The sequence below is a fragment of the Sapajus apella genome, unplaced genomic scaffold (assembly GCF_009761245.1).
Source record: "Sapajus apella isolate SASKATOON/1434 unplaced genomic scaffold, GSC_monkey_1.0 scaffold90, whole genome shotgun sequence".
NCBI lineage: Eukaryota > Metazoa > Chordata > Mammalia > Primates > Cebidae > Sapajus > Sapajus apella.
This window is the reverse complement of record NW_022437030.1, coordinates 1,552,185-1,572,032: the sequence shown is the minus strand read 5'-3', so window position 1 is coordinate 1,572,032 and position 19,848 is coordinate 1,552,185. Positions and strand designations below refer to the sequence as shown.

Sequence of the window (19,848 nt, the reverse complement as noted above, 5' to 3'; positions counted from 1 at the left end):
TGGAGTGCAGTGGTGTGGCTCTCAGGTGACGGCAACCTCTTCACCTCCCAGGTTCAAGCGATTCTCCTGCCTCAGCTTTCTGAGTAGCTGGGACTACAGAAGTATACCACCAAGCCCAGCTAGTGTGTGCGCGCGTGTGTGTGTGTGTGTGTGTGTGTGTGTGTGTGTGTGTGTGTGTTTGGTAGAGTCAAGGTTTCTCCTGACCTCAAGTTATCCGCCCACCTAGGCCTCCCAAAGTTCTGGGATTATAGGCGTGAGCCATCTGGCCCAGCCTTGAGCCATCTGGCCCAGCCTTGAGCCTGCTTTCTTATTCAAATGTCACACAGACTTTAGCCTGGCTGCAGTGGCTCACGCCTGTAATTCCAGCATTTAGAGAGGGCTAGATGGGTGGATTGCTTGAATCTAGGAGTTTGAGACTAGCCTGGGCAACGTGGTAAAACCCCATCTCTACAAAAAATGCAAAAATTAGCTGAGTGTGGTGACTATTTTGAAAGCTGAGGCAGGAGGATTGTTTGAGCCCAGGAGCTCAATGTTGCAGTGATCTCTGATTGCACCACTGAACTCCAGCCTGGGGAATGGGGCAAGACCCTACCTCAGAGAAAAAAAAAAAAAATCCTCTCCCTTTTCTCCATCCAACTCCACCTAGCTCCCCTTAGCTAGTACTTTTTTTTACCAGAAATAACCCCTTTAACCATTGCAGCTTTAATGCTTCCAGTGGTCACCACTGTACCCTAAGTGTTGTAATTTTTTTTTTTTTTTTTTGAGATGGAGTTTCACTCATTCACCCAGGCTGGAGTAAAGTGGTGCTATCTTGGCTCACTCCTCCCCCTGGATTCAAGCGATTCTCCTGCCTCAGCCTCCCAAGTAGCTGGGATTAGAGGCTCCTGCCACCACGCCTGGCTAATTTTTGTATTTTTAGTAGAGATGTTTGCCATGTTGGCCAGGCTGGTCTCGAATTCCTGACCTCAGGTAATCCACACACCTCTGACTGCCAGAGGGCTGGAATCACAGGGATGAGCCACCATACCCGGCCATTTTTTAACTAACATAGTGAGTTGCAGGTAGTTGTTTAGATAAAGTAAACTATACTTTAATTCATCCTTCTAAAATTCATTAAAATGAAAACCCTGAATTGGCAAATTCTCATAAGGACTTGAGGGCCCTGCAATTCATGTGTAAGCCCTCCTTGATGCACATGAATCACAGATCATGTTTATCCTTAGCTGTAAGACACAATCAATGAGCATGGAGCAAAGGCTGTCGAGCCAGACGGACCTGGATGTTAACTTCCACACCTCCACTTATTAGTACGTGCCGTGGGAAAGTTCCTCATCCTCTCTGAGTTTCCATTTCCTCATCTATAAAATGGGATACCAGTGCTCACTTCATATATTTGTTAGTACTAAATTAAGTGGCCCATAAACTTGTGTGTGTTAAGCATTTCTTGAATGCCAAATGTTTCTAAAATGCTAGTTTCTCCAAGATAATTTAGAAAGAAACTCAAGTATCTACTAACAATGAATGAAAGCATACAAAATAGAAACTGTAAACAGATTCCATAGATGTTGATAGTTAAGGGCATGGTCCTTGTTTAATATTTCTTCATTTGCTCAGCAAAAATCTTGAGGGCACTTTATGTGCCAGACACTATACTAGGTACACGTGGAAATACAGACATGTACCCTGCCCACCAGGGGCTTATTCTACTTATTGGCATGTCACAGGAGCTCAACAAATACTTAATTTTTTTTAAAAGGCTAAGGCCGGGCATCGCGGCTCATGCCTATAATCCCAGCACTTGGGAGGCCGATGTGGGAGATGACTTGAGCTCAGGAGTTGAGACCAGCCTGGGCAACATGGTGAAACCCTGTCTCTACCAAAAATACAAAAAAAATTAGCTGGGCACAGTGACATGCACCTGTGTTTCCATCTACTCAGGAGGCTGAGGTGGGAGGATTGCTTGAGTTTGGGAGGGAGAGGTTGGTGTGAGCCAATATCGCACCACTGCACTCCAATCTGGGTGACAGAGTAAGACTCTCTCAGAAAAAAAAAGCTAAATTCTGACAACCGTAAAGAAAAGATTTGAATCCACGGAAATGAGCATCTGTGGGTTGGGCATGAGGCAGGGGTTGTATCTAATGCACTGGACAGTTATCACTGCATTCCAATCAACTCAAGACCAACAATTACTGTAAAGCAATTGTCAGTATCACCTACTTCCACCAGCTACATGAAAACCTAAATGATTTTTTAACTTTTTTTTTTTTTTTTTTGAGACAAGAGTCTCATTCTGTCGCCCAGGCTGGAATGCAGTGGCGTGATCTCCACTCACTGCAAATTTCACCTCCCAGGTTGAGGCAATTCTCCTGCCTCAGCCTCCCAAGTAGCTGCGATTATAGGCGCCCACCATCATGCCTGGCTAGTTTTTGGATTTTTAGTAGAGTCGGGGTTTCACCATGTTGGCCAGGCTGGTCTTGAACTCCTGACCTCAGGTGATCCACCTGCCTCAGCCTCCTAAACTGCTGGGATTACAGGCATGAGCACCAGCCCAGCTCTAACTTCTTGAAAAATGTGGTGCTTAGCACGTAATCTTTTTCTTGAAGAAACTTGATTATATCGAAGGAAAACTACCATTATAGGTGAATACATTTCCCATCCACCTGGGCTTTTGGGAACTTCCGTCAGCTACTTCTGTTTTCATTCTTGGATGCTCATGTTGTATCTCTAACTTCTCCACCATGTCTGGGAGAATTTGTTTGGGATGCTGTTTAACAAATTTACCAACCTCAGACAGTGACTGACTGGCAACAGGTGTGTCTGATAAAGAAACATTGTGGCCAGGCATGGTAGCTCACACCTGTAATCCCAGCACTTTGTGAGGCCAAGGTGGGTGGATCATCTGAGGTCGGGAGTTCAAGACCAGTCTGACCAACAAGGAGAAAAACCATCTCTACTAAAAATACAAAATTACCTGGGTGTGGTGGTGCGTGCCTGTAATCCCAGCTACTCAGGAGTCTGAGGCAGGAGAATCACTTGAACCCGGGAGGTGGAGGTTTCAGTGAGCTGAGTCACGCCATTGCACTTCAGTGTGGGCAACAAGAGTGAAACTCCATCTCAAAAAAGAAAAAGAAAAAGAAAATATAATTGCTTTTGCCCTGCTTTAGGCATGTCTAATGTGGGGACCTGTTTTCCTTTGCAAAGCTTATAGGAATCTGTTTGGGTGGGAGGAACCGCCTTCCAGTTTCAGGCTGAAAAAGGTTCTCTCTTTGGCCATCAGCAGAGCCAGGCTTGGAAGGGAATGCTAATGTGTTTCCAGATCTATCCAGCTAAGCTGAATGAGAAATGGGAATCAGTGGTTTAATGTAAGAGGGGATAGCTGTAGTTTCCTGGGCAAAAGACATCTATGATTGCCTGGAAACAAAACAGCCCATCAGTGATTCAATAGATGGGTTTGGTCTTGAGAACTGGTCTATTGTAAAACAACTGTATTGACATGAAGACACTTGGAAATCATCTGTATAGCCTTAACTCATTTAGCCAACTTTGACAGCATTATCTGAGAGGCTGAGACACCAGAGTCACTTGAACCTGGGAGGTGGAGGTTGCAGTGAGCCGAGATAGCAAAATAAATAAATAAATATCGCATTAATATAAATTCACATCAAAACCCCCCAAAAAGATACTCTCATTAGTGCCTGTTTTATTTATTCATTTATGTTTATGCTTTTAGAGATAGGATCTGCCTCTGTCACCGAGGTGGGAGTGTAGGGGCACAATCATGTCTCACTGTAGCCTCAAATTCCCAGGCTCAAGCAATCCTCTCATCTTGGCTTCCTGATTATCTGGGATTACAGGGGCACACCACCACACCGGGCTAATTTTTAAAGTTTTTGTAGGGATGGGGTCTTGCTATGTTCTCAGGCTGGTCTAAAACTCCTGGACCTCAAGCGATCCTCTTGTCTTGGCCTCTCAAAGTGCTGGGATTACAGGTGTAAACCACTGAGCCTGCCAATGCCATTTTTATTCATAAGAGGAAAGTAATTTACATCACTGGTACCTTAACTACGGGTCAGATGCAGGACCAGAGCATTATGTTCCATTGGAGTAGATGAAATTGCCATTTGGTGTCATTTGAGGGGACAAAGAAGGCTCCCTATCCAGATGTGGCCTGAAAATATTTGTCACGGTTCCTGAAATTCCATCAATTAGAGGATTATTTGGATTGACTTCACAGTTTACAAAATGCTTTTCTACAGATAAACTGTCAAGGAAGCAAGCCACCTCCATGTTCAGAAAAGGTCTTTAGTTACCCCACAGTGGGGCTATTTTCCTTCAAATGGAAGGTACATTTTTTGGGGGGGAGGAATAAAATTTATAATGGTGATGTTCATGTTTCACCCATAGCTACCACTCAGAATTAACCAAATCAGATTGAGCCCCTCCCAAATCTAGGTAGGAATTTTCAGAGATGGAATTAACCTGAACAGATTCGCTTTGTATGAAAGGGAAGTGGGGAAAGGAAGAAGTAATTTGGATGCTTCTAGAGGAGAACAGCCACAAACCAAGCCAAGAAAAGCAAGTACCAGAATTCCAGAGGCAGAAGTTGCTTCTGGGTGGCTGACGTCAACGCTTCAGCACTTCGAGACTGGCATGGGGCACCCTCAGGAGACACTCTGTCGCGGGAATCCCTGAAGTTAAAGAGAATCCACTAGTGTATTAGGTAACTCTTCAACTGTCAGCAGCGGGCCAGAGAGAGACTGTTATTTTCAGATGGACAAATGCTGTTGGCTAGAGGAAAGGATGGGGGATAAGGAGGACAAAATCTGACTTTGGCAAAGCTGGGTGTTTAGAATGTGAATAGCCACGTTGGCAAGTTCTCTCTTAGTCCATGTCCATTTCACTGCTTGCAGAGAGGCTGAAGGGTTCTAGGGGTGAGAAAGAAACACCACATCTCACCCCGGAGCTGCTCCTCCCGAGGAGCCTTTTAGGGCCAGGACAGGACTCCCTTGCCCTTCACAACCAGATGAAGGCCACATGGGTATGCCCAGCACTTTGCCTGTCAAAATGGAAAATTTACCTCTAAACTGGAGTGAACCGAATTCTATTGATCTTCCTATGTATTGAGGAGCTATAACTTCTCCCCAAAAATGTGAAAGTAAAATTGCAGTTTAAATTGTGTAATTAGGAATACTGCAAATGTGTTTTGCATATATAAACTTTATCATACACTGGGAATTTGTACATACGTGCCCAGTATGGGATTTTATTTTTTTATTTTTTTGAAACAGAGTCTTGCTCTGTTGCCCAGGCTAGAGAGCAATGGCCGGATCTCTGCTCACTGCAACCTCTGCCTCCTGGGTTCAAGCAGTTCTCTTGGCTCAGCCTCTGAAGTAGCTGGGATTATAAGCACCCACCACCACGTGTGGCTAAGTTTTGTATTTTTAGTAGAGACAGAGTTTCATCATGTTGGTCAGGGTACTCTCAAACTTCTGACCTCAGGTCATCCACATCCTCGGCTTCCCAAAGTGCTGGGATGAGAGACATGAGCCACTTCACCTGGCCCAGAACGGGATTTTAAAATAAACAAAATTATGTATACAGCTCACTGTAGCTTCCACCTCCTGGGTTCAAGTGACTCTTCCACCTCAGTATGCTGAGTAGCTGGGATTCCAGGTGTACACCATCATGCCTAGATAATTTTTGTATTTTTAGTAAAGATAGGGTTTCACTGCTTTGGCCAGGCTGGTCTCAAAGTGATCTGCCTGCCTCGGCCTCCCAAGGTGCTGGGATTACAGGTGTGAGCCACTGCACCCGGCCCTTTTTTTTTTTTTTTTTTTTTTTTAATAAAGATGGGGTTTCACCATGTTGGTCAGGCTGGTCTTGAACTCCCGACCTCAAGTGATCTGCCCACCTTGACCTCCAAAGTGCTTGGATTACAGGCGTGAGCCGCCGCGCCCGGCTGAGCAACACCCCATCTCTACAAAAAGTTAAAAGTTATGCTGGTGTCATGGCCACGTGCCTGCAGTCCCAGCTACTTGGAAGGCTGAGGCTGAGATAGGAGAATCACTTGAGTCCAGGAGTTCAAGGCTGCAGTAAGCATTAAAAAAAAATTTTTTTTTGAGACAGTCTCACTCTGTAGGTTGGAGTGCAGTGGTGCAGTCTTGACTCACTGCAACTTTCACCTCCCGGGTTCAAGCCATTCTCGTGCCTCAGCCTCCCGAGTAGCTGGGATTACAAGCATGCGCCACCACACCCACTAAGTTTTGTATCTTTAGTAGAGACGCGGTTTGACTATGTTGGCCAGACTGGTCCCAAACTCCTGACCTCAAGTAATCCGCCCACCTTGGCCTCCTAAAGAGCTGGGATTGCGGTTGTGAGTCACTGCTCACGGCCTTGTAATGAGCTTTGATTGTGTCACCGCACTCCAGTTTGGGCAACAGAGCAAAATCCTGTCTCCAAGATAAAAATAAAGTGACCGTTCTTGGCTTTTCTCAAGGCATTTATTTACATTAGGTCACATATTAGGCATTTTGTGCTCTATATGACTCCACAAAACCCACCTGGATGGAGCACATATATTTACGTAAAATTGGGTCTTGCTATGTTGCCCAGGTTGTTCTCACTCTTGGTGTCAAGCGACTCCTTGGCATCCCAAAGTGCTGGGATTATGGGCATGAACCATCATGCCTGGCCTGAACCAGTTCATTCCTTCTAATCCCTAATCCTTTACATCCTTAGTCACTTGTTGTATTACATAGCTGTCCTATTATACACGTTCTTAGGACCAGACACCTTCTTTTTTTTGCAATTTTTTTATACTGTAGTGGTACATTTACTTATGAGATTGTTTGTGTCCACCACTGGGTCGTACTGTATATATTCTGAGTTCAGGGCTTGCAGCTCTGTATTTTCATAACCTAGCATGGTGCCTGCCTGAATAAATGAACAAATATGTAAATGTCTTCCTCAATTTTGGTAAGCTCCACGACCAGGCACAGTGTATACAGAACGTCTTAGGCTCTCTCTGTAAATATTGGTTGTTGCAGAAATGAGTGATAGCGCCATAAAAAAACATATGGACCTATATAACTCACCCAAGTTCTTTAACTGACTTTGGAGACCAACTTTTTAGTAGCATACGACACTTGAGGCTAAGAGCGTTTCTTTACTTTCCCAACTTCAAGAAACACTGGATCTGCTAATGGTCTCAGCGGAAAAGAGCAGCCACAATAAACAAAGTATTAGGTTGAGAAGAGTCCGAAGTATCAGCAGAGTCACAGACTACAAATTTGCTGAGGGAAGCCGGAAATTAACAGCTCGTGTTAGTACCTAAGATAATCTTTTCTGCTGAAACTTCTGTTCTCAGTGAAGCGCTTGCTTAAAAACTTCCTACCGAGATTTGCTGATGACGGGGAGCTTGGAGGTGATGAAGAGGAGACGAGTCCCTGGTTTCCAAAATCTCATATAAAGGGTACCTTTTTTTTGGTTATCACACAGAACACCATTTTAATAGATCTTACATGGAAATCCAATCAGGGCTTGTAAATGTCTAAGATGCTTGCTTTTGTTCGTAGCACCTAAGAATTGCAAATTGACATCTTCCTTTTATTTTTTTCCTTTTATTTTTTATTTCAAGAGGAACGCAGAGTCCCTAGCTAGGGACTTTCTTGATGAGCATGGACACAGAGGAAAGGACCTGCTTCCCCATTATCCATTTTTCAGCTGAAACAAGCTTTTGAAACTCGTCCTGCTATTGCTGAAGAGAGGCTCAACCACGGGAGACGCTTGGATTCTCCTTAGGGTCCCGGTCAGTGGTCAGGGCAGTCACTTTCTTTTGCTTTGGGATTGAGTGGAGTTGGGAAGGATCCGTGGAGGCGCTGCGCGAAAGCAGCAGACAAAACTGGGGGTCCCACACAGCCGCAGCGGCGGCCAGCGCAGGGCTCGCATCCCGTGGGGCGACCCCTCTGGTCGAAGCCGAGGGGTCACGCGGCCCCGGAACAAAGCGCTACGGGAAGAGCCGCCCTTACCCGACGGGTAAGCGCTCACTTTTGGCGGGCCAGAGCGCCACGTGCCAGCGTCTGTTGGGCGCGCGGTGCGCGAGCGCAGCAACGGTAGCCGAGGAGCCCCCGCAACCACGACCGCCCTAGGACACCCGCACAGCGACACCCGCGCAGGCCGCCGCCGGCCGCGCCAACGCCAGTGCGCCTGCGCGACCGCGGAAGCCCCGCCCCTCCCCCCTCCCCCGGCTTCCAGTGCGCGGGGCCGCGCCTCCTCATGGCTGCCGCCGCAGTGTGTGGTATTTAGCGGGGGCGCGCGGCGGGCTCGAGGACGCGCGAAACGGCGGCGGCGGCGGCGGCGGCGGCCTGGGGGGAGCCGGGGCGGCCGTTGCGGGGCGCGCTCTCGAGTGGCAGAGGCGGCCCAGGGTGTCCCGTCGGTCTCGGCGCCGGGAAGAGGCGGTGACGCTGCCCGCGGTGGCGGGGGTTGGCGACGGAGCGCGTTGGTGCCAGGACCGGGGTCCGAGGCGCGCTCTCCGCCCACAGGTAAGTGGGGCCCGGCCCGAGGGAGGAGCTGGCGGCAAGGGGCTCTTCGGGAGGCGGGCGCCCAGGCCCGGTAATGGCGGAGAGCGGGAAGGGCTGCCCGGCCGGGTCGTGCGGCCGGGGCCGGGGCTCGGGCAGTCGTCGGCGCGGCGGCGCCTTTGTCTCGGTCGGAGCCCGGCCGCCCGGTCGAGCGCCGCCCCCCGCCCCTCCCCTGCCCGCCGCCGCGAGTCGGCTTGCCCCCGCCCCCGGAGCCCCGGGCCCGGCGGGGTAGTGGCGGGGGTCGGCCTCGCGCGGCCGGGCTGAGGGCGGGGAAGGGCCGCGGCGGCAGCCCGGCCCCCGCGCACCCGGGAGGCGGGCCCGGCTGGGGGAGGTGCCCGGCGCGCCCCGCGCCCTCGTGCCGGCCTTTGTTGTGGAGGGTCCCGGGGTGTGCGGCCAACATGGCGGAGGTCAGCTGAGTGCCGGCAGCGGCCGGCTCTGCCCTCCCGCTCCTCCCCGCGGCGTAGCGCGCCGCTTGGACGGCCTTGCCCTCCGCTCCCTGCCCCGACCCTGGGCTGGAGCCGCCCGGGACGGGGCTGCGCTCTTCCTGTCGCTCCGGCCCGAGGCTTCATTGTGCACTGGGAAGAATGCAGCCTCCTCCCTTGTTTATGTCGTTGGAGAAGAGAGCGCGTGAACGGCGTGCCGGGGAGGCTCTAGCTTATTATAAACCTGGCATTTCCTAGGCTGCGTTTGTCTGGTAGTTTGGGGTCCTTTCTTAACGCTCCCAAATTTATAACTTAGGAAAGTGAATAACCTGGGCCGCAGCGATGCGTAGGTTCTTTTCGCCGTCTGCCAGTTCCTGGAAAGATACAGAATTTGTTTGCTTGAACATTCGGAAAAGTCCACCTTCGGTGTTTGGAAGATCAGATTATGTGTAGCTGTTTCGCCGAAGTCGTAGAGGCCATGAACTTGGATACTGCATATAGGACAGTGCGCGGACTGCCCCTTCCTAGCAGTTGAGCGGCTGTCAAGGGTATATTGTTAACTCTTCAGCAGTTGGATGCTGAGAGCACGGGCTCTGAAGTCTAGACTGCTTTTGGTCAAATCTTTTTACACCAGTTTGTGTCCTTGGGCAGATACTTAACCTCTCTGTGCTTCGGTTTCCCGTATCTGCAAAATGGGTATAACGACAGTGTTTACCTCAAGCCCTGTTAAGAATTGATGAGATGACAATAGAAGGGCTGAAAGCAGTGGCACGCCCATGCTAAGTGCTCAACTGCTAAGACTGTTTAGATAGCCAAACTCTTACGAGGTTACCTTGGCATGATATGTTGGCATGATGGAAGTGCATAGTCCAGAATTTGTGAAATCAGGTCTCAGACCTTTAGTGCTGGTTTTTTTTTTTTCTTTCAATGCATTTTGTTAAAAAGGACAAGGAGATTTTGTATGATAAATTGACAGACTTTGGGGTAGTGGAAATTGCTGTGGCTGGGGAAATTGCTATGGCCGGGGATTTGAATGTATGTATCTTTGAAAATTAAGTTGATTAAAATGAGGTCTCCTTTTAGCTAGTTTAGATTCATTGATCAGTTCACTTTCAAGGACTTGAGTTAACCAACTTGGAAAAGTGGGTCAGTGAATACCTTTGAGTGTATCTATGGTCGTATTTGTGGTGTCTCCGTCACTTTTAGAAATTACTGAAGAGCAGAGTGAAGTGTGGCGGCAAATGTAATGGTCTGGTAATTTTATCGGGGAGATGTTGGCTCAAATTATGGTGGAGAGGATTTTAGTTAGCTTTTAGGACGACTTTAGACTGGTAGATTTTGAGACTCAAAGTGGATTACACAAATTGATTGTGTAATGTTTTTTTTCTGAAAATTTAAATAAAGATACAGATTTTCGTAATCTTGGATGGTTAGTTGCAATTCTATCCAGAATTTTTTCCCCAGAGTTTACTATGCCAGTTTTTTTTTTAAAGATACATCATAGAATTGGTTTAAGTTACAGGCATCTTTCCAACATAATTTAGTAACATTCATTATTTTAAATCGAAGTACGGTATAATTAATAGATATGGACCTGGTAACTTCTCAGGATAAGTATACCACGAAGTACAAATTCAGAAGCAATTGTAATGCATTTTACATTTATTAAATATTAATCTATTTCCTCCAAGTTTTGGGAAGTTCTTAAAAAATTGCTGTAGAGAAATATTCTTAACATCTATAACTAAAAAGCATAATTAGGTTAAAATTAATCGGAGTTATAAAGGAATTATCAGGGTATGTCCACAATGACATAGCATAACAAATAGGATTTTAAGTGAGTAGTGTTTTGAAAATAGATCTTACATAATTAGGATAACTAAGTAATTTGCAAAATTTTAGGTGACTGCTAAATTGTATTTTAAGCAGTTGATTTACACAATTTTTAAATATTGGAGGTTCTTTCTTTGTTTAAAGAGATTTATTGCAGAATTTTGTGGAATTTGCATATTCATCTTGTAAAATGTTTAAATTCTTGATATTTTTGGTACGGACCTCACTTAAAACAAAATCTGTATGCAATCCCCAGAACCTCCCATCCCCTCCAAAAAAAAGGGGATGAAATTTTCCTCTTTAACAATAAGTATCCTTAATGATATTCTTCAAAATAGCAGTATTTCTAATGTACTTTAAATGATTTCGTTCCCATGGCTATATTACCAGAACATCTGTTGCATAAGAGCAAGAATTGTGTTTTTAATATATATCCTCAGTACCTACTGCTTAATATGTATTTGTTTACTCACCTACTACTGTCCACATACTAATGACATTCAGATTTTATTTTTATTTATTTTTTTTTTTTTGAGAGTCTCCCTCTGTTGCCTAGGCTGGAGTACAGTGGTGATGTTATAGCTTATTGCAGCTTCCAACTCCTGGGGTCAAAGGATCCTCCCACTTTAAGCCTCACAGGTGGCTGGGACTAGGGTCATGTACTACCATGCTGGTCTAATGTAAAAAATATATATACTGGCTGGGCTTGGTGGCTCACGCCTGTAATCCCTGAGGCCAGGTACAGCAGCTCATACCTGTAATCCCAGCACTTTGGGAGGCTGAGGTGGGCGGATCACCTGAGGTAGGGAGTTTGAGATCAGCCTGACCAACATGGAGAAACCCTGTCTCTACTAAAAAATACAAAAAATTAGCTGGGCATGGTGGCACATGCCTGTAATCCCAGCTGGGAGGCTGAGGCAGGAGAATGGCTTGAACCTGGGAGGCAGAGGTTGCGGTGAGCTGAGATCATGCCATTGCACTCCAGGCTGGGCAACAAGAGCGAAACTCTGTCTCAATATATATATATGTATATATATTTTGTAGAGACCAGGTCGGGTCTTGTCATCTTACCCAGGCTGATCACGAACTGCTGGGCTCACAAGTAAGTTGCCCACCTCGGCCTCCTAAAGTGCTGGGATTACAGGTATGAGCTGCTGTGCCTGACCTCCAGTCTTTCTGCTTGCTGAGATGTAGACCCATATATCCTATTATGCAAATTTTAAAGATTGACTCTATTTCTTAGAACAGCATTAGGGTCATAGCAAATGGAGTGGAAGAGACGAGATTTAGCATGTAGCCCCTGCCCCCACACGTGTAACCTCCTCTGTTAACATTCCCTGCCAGAGTGGTACAGTAGAACTGAGGAACCTAAATTGACACACCATCATCACCCAAAGATTATAGTGGCATACATTTTAAGGGTTTAGGCAAATATATGACATACATGAATGGTTTCACTGCCTTGGAAATCCTCTGTGCTCCACTCGTTTAACCCGCACCCCCAACCACCTATCTTTTTACTTTTACTGTCTCCATAGTTTTGCCTTTTCCAGAGTGTCATATGTATAGCTGGACCCTTACAATATGTAGCCTTTTCACATTGGCTTCTTTCACTTAGTAATATGCATTTAGGTTTCCTCCATGTCTTTATGGCTTGGTCATGCATTTTAGTGCTGAATAATATTCCATTGTGTAGATGTACCACAGTTGGTTTATCCATTCACTGACTGAAGGATGTCTTGGTTGGCTTCCAAGTTTTGGCAGTTCTGAATAAAGCTGTTATAAACATCCATTTGCAGGTTTTTGTATGGCCATGAGTTTTTAACTCCTTTGGGTAACTGCCAAGGAATGTGAATGCTGGGTCAAATGGAGTATGTTTAGTTGTTTTTTGTTGTTGTTGTTTTTGTTTTGAGGCTGAATCTCACTCTGTTGCCCAGGATGGAGTACAGTGGCACAATCTCAGCTCACTGCAACTTCCACCTTCTGGGTTCAAGTGATTCTCATGCCTCAGCCTCCCTAGTAGCTGGGATTACAGGCACCTGCCTTCATGCCCAGCTAATTTTTGGATTTTTAGTAGGGACGGGGATTCAATGTGTTGGCCAGGCTGGTCTTGATCTCTTGATCTCAAGTGATCCACCTGCCTTGGCCTCCCAAAGTGAAGAGTACCTTTAGTTTTGTAAAAAGAAAAAAAACAAAACTGCCCAACTGTCTTCCAGATTGGCTGTGCCATTTTGCACCCCCACAAGCAATGAATGAGAGTTCCTTTTGCTCTACATCCTTGGCCAGATTTGGGGTACCACTCTGTTCTGGATTTTAGCCGTTCTTACAGGTGTTTAGTTGTCTTTTTTTCTTTCTTTCTTTTTTCTTCTTTTTGAGACAGCTTCTCTGTCACCCAGGCCAGAGAGCAGTGGCGCAGTCTCAACTCACTGCAACCTCCGTGTCCTGGATTCAAATGATTCTCCTCCCAAGAAGCTGAGATTACAGGTGTACACCACCATGCCCAGCTAATTTATTTTGGTATTTTTAGTAGAGACGGGGTTTTGACATGTTGGACAAGTCGGTCTCAAAACTCCTGACCTCAAATGATTCGCCTGCCTAGGCCTCCCAAAGTGGTAGGATTACAGTCATGAGCCACCACACCTCACGATAAGAACAGTAGTCATATCTTTACTGTTTTAAATTTGCATTTCCATGATGACATGTGATGTGGAGCATGTTTTCACGTGCTAGTGGCCATCTGTATATCCTTTTTTGGTGGGGAGTCTGTTAGTCTTTTCTTTCTCTTTTTTTTTTTTGGCCTGGTCTCTGCATAGCATGTTAGTCTTTTCAGTTTTGTTTTTTTTTTAAGTTGGGTAAGTTGTTTGTTATTGGTGAGTTGTTGTTGTTGTTGTTGTTGTTTTTGTTTTGAGATAGTCTAGTCTTACTCTTGCCCAGACTGGATGCAGTGGTGCCATCTTAGCTAACTGCAACCTCCACCTTCCAGGCTCAAGCAGTTTTTCTTGTGCTCAGCCTCCAGAGTAGCTCCTGAGTAGCTGGGATTAGAGTCATGCACCACCATGCCTGGCTAGTTTTTTTGTATTTTATTTTCCCAAGTTGCTGTTGATTTGCATAATTTTTGTATTTTTAGTAGAGATGGGGTTTAGCCGTGTTGGCCAGGCTGGTGAACTCCTGGCTTCAAGTGATCCACCAGGTTTGCATATTTTGGATAACAGTTCTTTTTCAGATATATTTTTTGCAGATATATATAATTTTTTTTCTTTGAGACAGAGTCTCGCTCTGTCATCCAGGCTGGAGTGAGTGCAGTGGCACCATCTCAGCTCACTGCAGTCTCCGCCTCTCAGGTTCAAGCAGCTCTTATGCCTTAGCCTCCCGAGTAGCTGGGACTACAGGCACGTGCCACTACTCCCAGATAATTTTTTATATTTTTAGTAGAGACAGGGTTTTACTGTGTTGGCCAGGCTGGTTGCGTGAACTCCTAACCTCAGGCGATCCACCTGCCTTGGCCTCCCGAAGTGTTGGCATTACAGGTGTGAGCCACTGCGCCTGGCCCCTTGCAGATATTTTTTCGATTCTCTGTCTCAAAATTGGCATTGCCTCTCTTCACATTTACATTCATTCCTTCTGCCTTTAAGACGTCTGTCTCCTTTTGGTCTCCAGCCTTACAGTGAGTTTTCCTAATGCAGTTTAAGCTTTCTTTTTTTCTAGGTCAGTGTGGAAGTTTAAGCTTTCTAATAGGTGAACCTGACTTAAAAGGCTTTCAGTATAAAGTCCTAAGTTCCTTGATACGGTTCGTAAGTACATAGCCCCTCCTGAGAGGCCTTTCTTGTTACTTACTGCCCTGCCATTTTGGACTCTCTACTGGCAAGCCCCTCTGATCCTATTTAGCTCTATTATCTCAGCCTGGACATCACTAGCTGAAAAGCTCTTTGTGAACTCCCCACATTGAATTGGGTGTCATCTCTGTTTTCCTGTTCCACACTGCTCAGCCCTATTGTAACACATATTCTCCTGAATTATAATTTTTCTTTAGCAGTATGCCTCCTCAAATAGACTGTAATCTCTATGAGGTCTTGGTCACGCTTGTGTCTCGAGAGTTTAGCACTCTGGAACCTGGCTGATGCTGAGTAAACAGTTATTGAGTGACTGACCTCACACTGTTCTTAATATAGTTTTCCACCCTTTTTTTGGTTTTGTTTTGTTTTTACCAAGGCACAGTGTCTCTTCCAAACTTTTCCAGCCTTACTGCCAGTGTTTCCTCTTCGCCCTACATAGGCAAACTGGGTTCTTTTGTTCCTTGAATACTGCTTTAGCATTTCTGTGCCTTTGGTCATAATTGTATTTAGTCTCTGAAATGTCTATTTGGGCCTTTGGGGTAGAGTACTGAACCTTTCTAAGCCTTAGTTCTATTAGTGCATGAACAGTTATTAAGTATATTGCTGTTCCCTGCCTGCCCTGTCCCCCCTCCCCCCCCCGCCCATGTTCTAAATGTGAGTCAGTATAATTAAGTGGCTAAGAGGACAAGTCCTTAAGAGTCAAACCTTGATGTGTCTCTTGACTCTATCACTAATTAGTTGTGTTTGTTACTTTAAGTTCCGTGAGAGCTGAAACACTGCCTACTTTTGCATCTGTAAGCACACTGCCTAACAGAAAGTGTTTAAATAATGTAAAAAGGTTAGTTATTGAGTAAGTTACTTCTCTAAATATTACTACTTACCTTCTAGTGAGGAAAGAAAGGAACAGAATTACAAATTGTGATGCATACTATAAAGGAGTCAGTGCTGAAGTGACCAGTGGGGGTGGAAGGGAGACCTGGTATCCAAGGATAAGGAGCTAGCCCTTTGAAGGGGGAAGGAGTACATCTTAGATGGAAGGTGCAGCCAGAGAAAGGCCCCATGAAGTAGGAATGAATTTGGCATGATCTAGGACCTGAGGAGTGTTGCTGGAACAAATGGGTAGTAGAGAGACAGACAGGTTGAAGAACTGTGCAGAGGGAGAGAGTGGGGGAAAGATGCTGTGAAATGTTATCTGATGTTAGCATCTGGCTGTTACTGTTCAAGGAGATTCCAGGATAATACCTAGAGTAATAGGACTTTTCTTTCTTTTTTTTTTTCTTCTTCTACCCACACAGGTGCACAAAGGACTTTTATTTTCTAAATGTAAACTATTTTGTTGACATTTAGCTTAAATACATGTGGAAAAGTGCTCAAATTATGTGTACAGCTTGATGAGTTTTCACAAAGGACACGCTATTGTAACCACCTCTCAGATCAAAGAAACAAGGAGCTGCCCCCTTCACAGGAAACCACCTCATGACTTTTTTACACCATAGATTGATATTGCCTAATTTCGTGCTTTATGTGAATGAAACACTACAGTTTGTACTCTTTCCTTTTTTTTTTTTTTTTTTTTTTGAGACGGAGTTTCACTCTTGTTACCCAGGCTGGAGTGCAATGGCGTGGTCTTGGCTCACCGCAGCCTCCACCTCCTGGGTTCAGGCAGTTCTCCTGCCTCAGCCTCCTGAGTAGCTGGGATTACAGGCATGCGCCACCATGCCCAGCTAATTTTTTGTATTTTTAGTAGAGACGGAGTTTCACCATGTTGACCAGGATGGTCTTGATCTCTTGACCTCGTGATCCACCGTGCCCGGCAGTTTGTACTCTTTCATTTCTGTTTGCCTTCTTTCACTGACATTATGTTTGTGTGATTAAGGAGTACTACTTAGCTTGTCTGTGACAAAAGTTACCAACTGAGTAGCCGTGTGTCCCAGTGCTTCTTATTTTATTATTATTTTTGTTTTTATTAGAGACGAGATCTCATTATGTTGCCAAGGCTGGTCTCAAACTGATAGGCTCTATCGATCTCCTGCCTTGGCCTCCTGAAGTGTTGGGTTTATAGTAGTGAGTCACCATGCCTGGCCCTTTTGTTTTTTAAGTCTCTGTTTTCCCCGACAATCTCAAATTCTTTTTGACCAGTATTTCTACAATGATTTTTTTTCTTCCCTTTATTCTTCAGGAGGCTCAGCATGGTAGCTCAGGCCTGTAATCCAAGCACTTTGGGAGGCCGAGGCCGGCAGATCACTTGAGGTCAGGAGTTAAAGACTAGCCTGGCCAATATGGTGAAGCCCTGTCCCTGTCTCCACTAAAAGTACAAAAATTAGCTGGGCGTGGTGACATCTACCTGTAATCCCAGCTACTTGGAGGCTGAGGCAAGAGAATCACTTGAACATGGGAGGCATGGTTGCAGTGAGCCGAGATGGTGCCACTGTACCCCAGCCTGGGCAACAGAGCAAGACTCTGTCTCAAAAGAAAAAAAAAATCTTCAAGAACTTTTAAGTGTAATGTTATAGACAAGATATGACCATAGTAATGCTAGCAAAGACCTTCCAGTAAGTTTGTGTTTGCCCTATCATGTTTGAACTTGCTTTTTTTTTGCTTATTCATTTTTGTTTGTTTTGAACAGGGATCATGGGCACATATGGAAGAAACTAGAAAGGAAAAAAAATCTTTAGAGAACTAGTTATGTTTATAAAGCAGATCTTGCCAGTGAGAAATATTTTCTTAAGCAATTTAATGCCAGTCTTGAATTTTGTAGAAAATATTTCACTGTACTTGGAATTGTCACATTGACCACCTTGGTCTAGTGATGGTTGATACAGTAAATATAAGTGTATACTAGCTTCTCTGCAAAGACTCTATCTTGGAAAGATTACTTCAATAATTTAACAAAATGAAATAATCCTCTACTTCTTAAAACGTCTTGCTGGTTTCCTTCCTTTGTATTACACATTACATTTTACTCTTGAATTTGGCCAAAGCTCAGGCTTTGTTAGGAAAGGTAGCTTTACTTTAAAGATTTATCGAGGGCCCTGATTTAACTTTGTTAGAACAACTTCCGATGTCTTGTTTATACAGATGTGAGTTAATTTGTGCAGACTCTATTCTTTTGAGTTTGTGAGGGGAGGGGGGCTATCATAAATTTCATTTTGTCTTTGTTAACTTTTAAAATGTTAAAGATTTATTTTTTTAGCTGGGTGTAGTACTGGGTGCCTGTAATCCCAGCTACTGGGGAGGCTGAGACAGAAGAATTGCTCGAACCTGGGAGATGGAAGTGGCAATGAGCTAAGATTGCACCACTGCACTTCATCCTGGGTGACAGAGCCAGACTGTCTCAAAAAAAAATTAAGATTTTTTTATAGTATAGAATAAAACGTGTGTACAAAACATGTAACTTTTTGTCAGTAGGCTGGTTTTAAATTTCTTGTATCCATCTATTTGAAAAATTTTAAGAAAAAAGTGAAAGCAAGGAGAAAATCAACTTTCGAATTGTGTTTTATATTTTTTAGGAAGTTACTAGCAATTTATCAACAAAATGTGGGAACGTAAAATATGCACTAAAAGTTCTAGGTGTAATATTTTTTATTACCAATAATTTTATGAAATATTTGAGAAATACAGAAATGCCCCTCACCTCCAAATGATTATTTGTAATCTGATTATTAAAAAGTAACCTTTGTAGACATTTTGGTGTAGTCTGTGTGTGCTTCACATTTTTTTGTTTTACTCAGCCATAAATATTTTAAAGTTACTAGTTTCTTTGATCTGACTTAAATTCTTGTATTTCTCAGGAAATGATTATCACCTCTAAGAACTATATGTGTTTGAACTGTGTACTATAATTTCAAATGAAGTTTGTACTTACAGTGTCTGTTTCTTGCAGTTCTTCATGCTTTGTGTGCCTGTAGTTCAGTGGTCCCATTCCTTTGGTTTCTGATTCCAGACTTCCTCTGCCTTTCTCTAATCCTGAGTCTTAAACCATTAAACTACATTCTGGAGTTTGGAGGTCCTTCTAGTTTCTTTTCTGTTTCATTACATGCTGCATACATGCATACATACGTGAAAATAGATACATCAATGTGCATATCTACTATACTTACCCATTTTTTTCTTTTAACCCAAATTAGATCATAATCTATATATTCTGTGGCTTTTTTTTTCCCTCCTATTTATTTGTTTATTTATTTTGAGATAGAGTCTTGCTCTGTCGCCTAGGCTGGGGTGCAGTGGCCTGACCTCAGCTTTCTGCACCCTCTATCTCCCAGGTTCAAGAGATTCTCCTGCTTCAGCCTCCGGAGTAGCTTGGATTATATGCACCATCATGCCAAGATAATTTTTTGTATTTTTAGTAGAGATGGGGTTTCACTGACCAGGCTGGTCTCAAACTGCTGACCTCAAGTCATCCTCCTGCCTCAGCCATCCAGAGTGCTGGGATTACAGGTGTGAGCGACTGCGCACGGCCTCTTGCTCCCATTTAAACAGTTGATTCTGACATGTTAGTATGTCTGATAGATGAATCCATTTTATTTATTTTAAAAAGGCAGCACAGTATTCTGTTGCATGGACCATAATTTAACAACTTTCTTAGGATAGGGCTGTTTTCAGTTTACTGTTACAAACAGGCATCCGTACACCCCCTCACACCAACCCTTTTGCCAACATGTTTGGATTAGAGGATAGACCTTTTTTTTCTTTTTTCTTTTTTTTTTTTTGAGATGGAGTCTCACTGTGTGTCCTAGCTGGAGTTCAGAAGTCTCCCTGTGTTTGTTTGCCAGGCTGGTCTTGAACTCTTGACCTCAAGTGATTCACCCTCCTCACCTCCTGAAGTGTTGAGCTTATAGGCATGAGCCACCACACCCAGCCAGAGGATAGACTCTTGAAAGAAAAACCACTGATTCAGAGTGTATAATATGCTTTGAATTTTTATACAGACTGCCAGATTTTATGAGAAGCCTTCATAGTGGACATTCCCAAAGGTATAGGAGAATCTGTTTCCCCACATCTTTACCAATACATGGAATCAAATCTTTGAAAACAAATATATGTATATCTTTTCCTTACTAATGCGTGCAATCTGTGATGTTTCTCTTGTGAAGTTTTTGAATTTCTTATTCTTTTATTCTGAAGAGTTTTACACGCACATATGTTAGTTCAGAATCAAATAGTTTCACACTTTTTTTTTTT

The 19,848-nt window shown here is 44.4% G+C and overlaps 1 protein-coding gene and 1 long non-coding RNA gene across 5 annotated transcripts in view; both read left to right on the top strand.

Annotated features, from left to right (window-relative positions):
- LOC116534897 overlaps nt 1-4,356 on the top strand; it is a 20,836-nt gene extending 16,480 nt beyond the window's left edge. Inside the window, exon 3 of the long non-coding RNA XR_004261934.1 lies at nt 4,344-4,356. This is a non-coding gene — a long non-coding RNA (uncharacterized LOC116534897). The remainder of the gene's footprint in view (nt 1-4,343) is intronic.
- Nucleotides 4,357-8,296: 3,940 nt separating this feature from the next.
- The window catches only part of SIAH1 (siah E3 ubiquitin protein ligase 1), a 28,130-nt gene continuing 16,578 nt past the window's right edge, over nt 8,297-19,848 (top strand). The window contains exons 1-2 of one of the 4 annotated variants that reach the window (XM_032255637.1): nt 8,361-8,540; nt 14,537-14,622. The gene's annotated coding sequence lies outside the window, so the exon portion shown is untranslated. Of the gene's footprint in view, nt 8,541-8,588; nt 8,611-14,536; nt 14,623-19,848 lie in introns of those variants that run through there. The other 3 variants (XM_032255635.1, XM_032255632.1, XM_032255638.1) reach the window with 3 other exon arrangements.